The sequence below is a fragment of the Octopus sinensis genome, linkage group LG2 (genome assembly GCF_006345805.1).
Source record: "Octopus sinensis linkage group LG2, ASM634580v1, whole genome shotgun sequence".
Taxonomy (NCBI): Eukaryota; Metazoa; Mollusca; class Cephalopoda; order Octopoda; family Octopodidae; genus Octopus; species Octopus sinensis.
In genome coordinates, this window is record NC_042998.1 from 81,784,236 (window position 1) to 81,792,258 (window position 8,023).

The following is an 8,023-nucleotide window of genomic DNA, read 5'->3' on the forward strand; positions in this document are numbered from 1 at the left end:
ACAACATTTATCTTCTATTCAATATAACAGTTTATGACGCCGGGGAAAATGCTTAGCGACAGTTCGTCCGTCTTTACATTCGGAGTTCAAATTCCACCAAGGCCGACTTTGGCTTTCATCCTTTCGGAGCAAATATGATAAGTACTAGTTGAACACTGGGGTTGGCATAAATGACTTATCCCCGCTCCCGAAATTGCTGGGCTTGTGCCAAAATTTGAAATGGGTATTATAGGTTACAAGAAAAGATACATCTTATCCTCATTAAACGCTATCCCTATAATTAAACACAAGAATACACATTATATTATTCCAAATATTCTACTACATTTGGAATCACTATTTACAAGATACAAAGTGAACACTGACTCATTTGTTACGATCGTAATCACAAACTATCTTATACAAACAAAATATATTATTTAACACCAATTTAACTGCTACATTTAGACCCACAGGATATACAGCACAGAACCACATATATTAACTTCACCTCAGTTACTACATTCGGTGGACAACATAGCAAATCCCCTCTCTCTAATCTAAACACTAACTTCTTGCGTATAATATTGAGCAACTGGAAATCTCTTACGTCATCATAACCGCTACTTTCAGTGCCGCGCTATACATCACAAAAACATTTCCTTTTTTTTATCCTCTTCTGAAATATAATTATCGCTATCTCAGTGAACAGCACAAGAAGATTTCTGACTTGAACGTAAGGAATGCACCAGAACACATATGACTTCATGTTACATGGACTAATGCATTTAGAAGCAACATAGTCATTTTCACTGAAACGAACTTTGTCACATTTACTATCATCGTACACAACACGGTAACTCACTCTAATAGTCTACCTTAACTGCAACATTTATTTTGACTCTTTGCGACACATTTACACATTTTCTTTCTCCGCCATAACTGCCACTTTTAGTATCGTCGCATTCAACACAGTAACAATCAAATTAACAGTTTCTTTCAGTACCATTGTATAAAATTCAGAATGAAATCCTATTTTACTTAAACCTCAATAATCATTAGCTCAGTATACAGCATAGCTAAATCTCTCACGACACATTAACCGCTAATTTCTCGGGCGCATCTTATATCCCCAGAAAATTATATAATTTATAGAACACTGTAAAGCAGAATTCATTTATGTAATAGAATAATGCGTTCTTACACTCCAAACAACTGCTACTTTAAATATCCTGAGCATACGTTAGCAACTGCCTTTACACCACCTTAAACTCAACAATATTTAGCTAGGTAACACCTCTCACTCCACGATAGCCGCTACTTTCATTAGCGCAATAGATATCACTGTAACACCTCTCACTCCACCCGAACTGCCACTTCCACTATACATGTATACAACGCACTACACTTCCATCGCTACTTTCAGTAACACCATATATAATACAGGAAACTCTTTCACACTCCAATTTCACTGCTACCTATAAAATCAAAGGAAACAAAACAGATCCAAATACTTTGACTCCACCTCAATTGTTACTTTTGGTGTAAAGTGTAGCACAGCTTCTCTCTACACTCCAATCATTAATGTTGATAGCATAATATAAAGCTAAAGAAAGACCTCATGTCACGAAACGCGACGCTTTACCGATAGTTTCAGAATCGTGTTACACATCACATGATTATGAAAAATATCAAAATCAGAATTTCAGTGTGCACTACAGGAACAGTTCTCGCGTCAGTTTAATATTTGACAAACACTGGTGGTATATATAATACAGTACCAGAAAATATGTGGCTTCATTCAAACTGGACTACATTTAGAATTGACATAAGCATTTTCACAAAACCAGCTCCAACGTTACATTTAGAATCACTGTATAGAAAACAGTAGCATCTTCTTACACTCCACCTTAACTGCTACTTTTATTATCACCGTATACGCAACAGTAACGCTTTCTTATACAGGAACGTAACAGCTATCTTCTGTCTCAGCACAGTAGCACTTACTTATACTCCACCTTATCCGCCACTTTCCGTATAGCTACATGCAGCACTGTAAGGATTATCAGCACTCCGCCTTACTTTCTCCTTTCAATATCGAATGCAGCACAGGAATGCTTTCTTACACTCCAACTTAACTGCTACCAACGCTATCATTGCAAACGGCGGATAACGATTTCTCACACTCCAGCCGAACTGCTACTTTCAATATCGCTGTATAGAACTCACAAGCAACTCTCACTCCACCTAAACATTAGCATTCATTAGCATAGTATACAGCATAAGTAAACATTAACCGCTACTCTCATGAGCACAGTATATATCACCGTAAACGCCTTCCTTCCTCCTAACTGCTACTTTCAGTATAAATGTAAATGTCTCACTACACCTCAGCTGCTACTTTCAGTAACAGTCTACAACACACGAAATTCTTCCTCTCTGTTTTCCAATATTTTCCGAAACACGTTAAAAAATACAAGAGCACATTATTTCAATACATATTCTCTTTACTGTTCAATATCACAGTTTGCAAAACAGAGACTTCATATGTTTCCTATTAAATACTATTCATATAATACTCCTCAAAAACAGGAATATTATTCCAGTTCTGCTTTATGAATTATTATTTACAAAACAGAAACCATGTTCTCTGTGTACTCCTACTGAACTGCCTCTTCTATAATCAGTGAGTGTCAAACTACATATTAATTCACTCCAGCGTAACTGCTGTCTTTAGAATTATAGGAGACAATATAGGGTCCCACATAATCTCGACACCCACCTCAGTTACTGCTGTCGTTGGTCGGCATAGCAAATTCTCTTTCTTCAATCTAAATACTAATTTCTGGTACATAATATGCAGAATTGAAAATTTCTTACGCCATAATAACCGCTACTTTCAGTATCATGTTGTACACCAATGAAACTCTTTATTTCGCCCACACCTCAGATATTGCAGTCACTAACTCAGTGTACACTACAGGACAATATCTTCCTCCAACTTAAAAAAGAAGAAACTGTATTCTATATTCTTTTCTACTCTAGGCACAAGGCCCGAAATTTTGGGGGAGGGGGCCAGTTGATTAGATCGACCTCCGTACAAAACTGGTAATTAATTTATCTTCCCCGAAAGGATCAAAGGCAAGTCGAGCTCGGCGGAATTTGAACTTAGAACGTAAAGACAGACGAAATACCGTTAAGTTTTTCGCTCGGCGTGCTAGCATTTCTGCCAGCTCGCCGCCTTAAATATATTCTATATTAAAAGACACACGTCTTCATTCTGCTCAGACTAAGGTATTTAGGTTATCATCGTAACCATTTTCATTAAAACGAATTCTCCGTTACATTTAGAATCACTGTAAACAAAACTATCAATTTCTTATACCCCCAACTTCATTACCATGTTCATTATCATTGGATATAAGAGATGTATTGCTTTATTACACTCCAACATGACTGCTATCTTCCGTATCAATACAGTAGCATTTTCTTTATACTCCATCTTAACTGCCACTTCCGTTACCATTGCAAGCGTCACAATAAAAATGTTACTTTCGATATCATTATATAGAATTCAGAACCTGCTACTTTCACTGTCAGTGTATACAACTCACTGCAGCTCAACTGCTACTTTCAACAACACGATATACCGTTCAGGAAAGTCTTTCACGCTCACTAATAAAATATTTTCAGCATCACGTTATATTCAACAAGCGCGCATTATTTCCGATACGATATTTATTTTCTATTCAATAACATAATTTAAAATCCAGAGACATGTTTTATTTTATACGAATCTCTATCCTTATAATACGCTACAACAAACAATTTTTCTTTAAATTTGAGCACAACAATCCCTCGCCATAACACGGTTCACCTATCGCGGTTTATTATTTAAGCTTACGTCGATTCCTCCGTGGTGTTGTTTTGCATTTACAATAAAATTAATTTATACAAATTATAAAAATACTTTAAAAAATATATGTAGTACAGTACTGTTTCTACTTCGTGTATTTTTACCTATTGTTGGGGGTTCTGGAACGTAACATCGGCGATGGTCGGGGGATTACTATATTTTATTTAGAATCACTGTACAAAACGGAAATTGTACACTGCGACGAAACTGTTACAATCATAACCACCTTATACCACAGTATTTTACTATAATTTAGATTCACAGGATACAACATAGGGGCAGTGATATTGCCTCTATTACAATAGCTACAGTCAGCGTACAACATAGAAACTCTTCTCACTCCACTCTAAACGCTAATTTGGGTATCATAATACGGAGTTAAGGAAAAGTTCACATGCAATGAAATGCGTTACCACACATGCTACTTTCAGAGTTACGTTATAAATCACAGAAACACCAATTGCGTCTTCACTAGTAATATCTTAATTACTACCTTTGTGAAACATTTCTAGCTTGACCTTAATGACTGGTACGTGTCTTCATTCTCCTTGAACTACTACATTTAGGATCTACGTAAGCATGTTAACTAGATCGAGCTCCATCGTTACATTAAGTATTACTATAAACAAAACAGTAACACTTCTTTATACTCCATCCTAACCATTACTTTTAGTTTTAACAAATACACAACATAATGCCCTCTTACATTCCACATTAACTGCTACCTTCTGTTTCAAATCAGGAATACTCTCTTACACTCCAACTTAAATACCGCTTTGAAGTTCTACTAAATGCAACATGGTGACTATTTCTGCACTCCACCCGTGCTATGGGTTTCAGTATCATCGTATACAACACCGTAATGTTTTCTCATTCTCCAACTTATCTGCTACCTTCACTACCAATATAAAGAACACAGAACTCGTTCCTACACTCCACCATAACCACTACTTTGGTTATCACTATATTCAGTTCAGCAATACCTTCTCACACTCCATCTTAACTGCTACTTTCACTATCAGAATATACAATTCACTACATTTCTACTGCTACTTTCAGATTTCAACCTATACAGCACAGTAAAACATTTCACCCAACATAATCCGTTATTATTAGAATCACGTGAACCAAAATAGACTTTTGTCATAAATCATATTTTTATATTCAATATAACAGTTTATAGCAAAAAGAAGCGAGGGTAATTACTTATTAACATTCGCTAATTATAATACAGCAAAATAGCAAGCATTTTATCTTCCCACTCAAAATACATTTAAAATTGCTATTTATGACAAAAATCATTTACTTCATCTAAATTGCCACTGTTCTATCACCCGGTAACCACATAAAAACAACAAACTATTTCAGTCGACTTTCACCTCTACTCACAATGTACATCAACAAATCACATACTCAGATTACACCGCAGTAACTACTTTTGGGAGAATAATATACAACACATTAAAAGGTCTTATGTCACTATAACCACTTCTTTCCATCACGCGATCAATTTATTTAATTTTCACCTGAAATATTATAATCTATACCTCATTGTACAACGCAGAAATTTCTCGTTTCATTTTAAGCACCGCTTTTATGATAAAGTTGAAGAATAGACATGCCTAGATTCTAGTTTAACGAGTGCTTTTAGAAACAACAGAAAAACATCCTATCACTCCAGCTTAATAATTACATTTAGGCTCTCAAAAAGACCTTCTCTTACTCCAGCTTGGTTACTACTCTTAAAATAATGCTGTGCAATAGTAGAACTCCATCTCAACGACATTTTAACTGAATCCTCGTGTATATTACGGAACAAACCCTCATACATTACCGAGAACGTAGTCCTACTCATTTTCTTTTCTCATCTAATGCAACTATACTGCTCAAAACATATTCTTTTATTCTATCTTTACCATTGCATATATGATTCCTATATACAACGAAAAAGACGTCTCTCTTTCTCTCCTTTAAATTCTTGTATTTAGCATAATATTATACAACACAAGAACGGCCTTTTCATGGATGCTTACCTTCTTCATTTCGCATTATTTTATACAGCAAGTTAATCCCATTCACTCCACAGAAAGCAACTTCCACAAACTCTATGAACAGCATATCAATACAATCAACCAATCAATCGTTATTTCTAATTTCACGATCCCTATATACGTTATAGAAACACTATCATTTACCCTCCATCAACTATGACTGCCAAAATTTGAATATCCCACAGATAACCACCTGTCACTCTGTGTTACTTGCTACATATAGTATCACAGTATACATGTCAAGATCTCATTCTGCATCTCCACCTCAACTGTTACTTCCAATGCTACATTTGAAACACATCACTTCAGTTTAACTGCTAATTTCATTATCACCTTGTACATCTCAATAAAACTTTTCTATCTGCTTTAGCCGTTACTTCCACATTTCCGTTATACTTCACACAAACATGTTTTCGTGCCCACTTAAAGTTTATAAGCTGTTTCTCAGTGTACAACGCTGTGAGACTTCTTATTTCATATCAAACGCTGCTTTCATTAGTACAACACAACAACTAGACAGCTACATTAGGATCATAATATACAAGACAGGAACTCGCTCTCCAAATAACTGTTACGTTTTGTAGGATGCAGTAACAGTTATACTTAAAATTCTGCGGTAACAGTTACATTTCAAATTCTTTACCGCCTTTCAACTACTATTTTCAGAGTCGCTTTCTACATAAGTATTGTTTCAAACCATTGTATACAACACAATGTAGTCAATGGTTACTGTTCCACAACCGCTACTTTTCTTCATTCATTCTAGACTAAATTTTACTATTTTCAGAGTCGCTTTCTACATAAGTATTGTTTCAAACCATTGTATACAACACAATGTAGTCAATGGTTACTGTTCCACAACCGCTACTTTTCTTCATTCATTCTCGACTAAATTTTACGTTCATGATCATGGTATACAGCATAGGAATAACACTCATTTCAACTGTACTGCGACTTCCACTGCAACATACCGTAACATTATACCGTTCACTCCATCTACATCTTAACTTGTACAGTATGCTCCATAGAAACACTCTTCACTCCACCTTAAATGCTACTTTCATATGAATGGTACACTTGATAGGAGACCCCCTCAACCATTCTTCTCAGTGCAACATATACATCCCATATACACGTTATTTCCTCGCCGCATTTGCTGTTACACTCAGTATCCCTGGATTCAAAACAATGACACTTATTTCATCGTAAGCATTTAGTATAAGGTAGCATAATAAAACCTGCTACTGTACTTGCTATTGTTGTATATATATAAAACGGAAATTCTTTCTTTTTCACTTTTTCAACCGTTAAGACACCATCGCCGTTACAACACAAAGATAGTTTGTTTCCCTTCAGCTCAACATTAACTGCATTTCAATCGATATTTTCAGATTCATGTTGTATACTACTGGTAGGCCTAATAATCTCCTTTAAGCATCTCATTTCAAGATCACGACATGTTGCAGAAAAAGAAAAGTTCATTTACTCCATCGTAACTACTACTTGCATAATTACTGTATACAAAGAAAGTGTGACATCGCTCACATTATTTTTAAAAATGGTTATAGTGAAACAGAGTACGTCACAAGAAACTCTCCTTCAGCACAACAGTTACATCCAGTATGACAGCATGCAACGCATGAATACCATTCGTTCATATTAACTTCATCGCTACTTTGTATATCACAGTAAAACTTTACCCCACTCCACCTTATACAGTTTTTTCGGATGACAAGTTACAACAGAAGTAGAGGCTTTTTACGTTACATTTCTATGTATATTGCAGAATCACCTTCATTGATATTTTCGGTGTGACTCTATACAAAAGAGAAACAATTTCACTCACTTCCGTATAAATTACTAATTACTATTTCACAGATAAACAGATGCACAATGACCTCTTAATTATAAAAAAAAATGAAACCATTATTCTATGTTAATTTAGTTAATTGTAACATAGAAATTTAGAGTGCCTACATGATAACTGTAAACCTACTTTGGGGCCACCCTGTACATATATATATACATACACAAACAAACATGCACACGCACACAGACACAGACACACATACACACA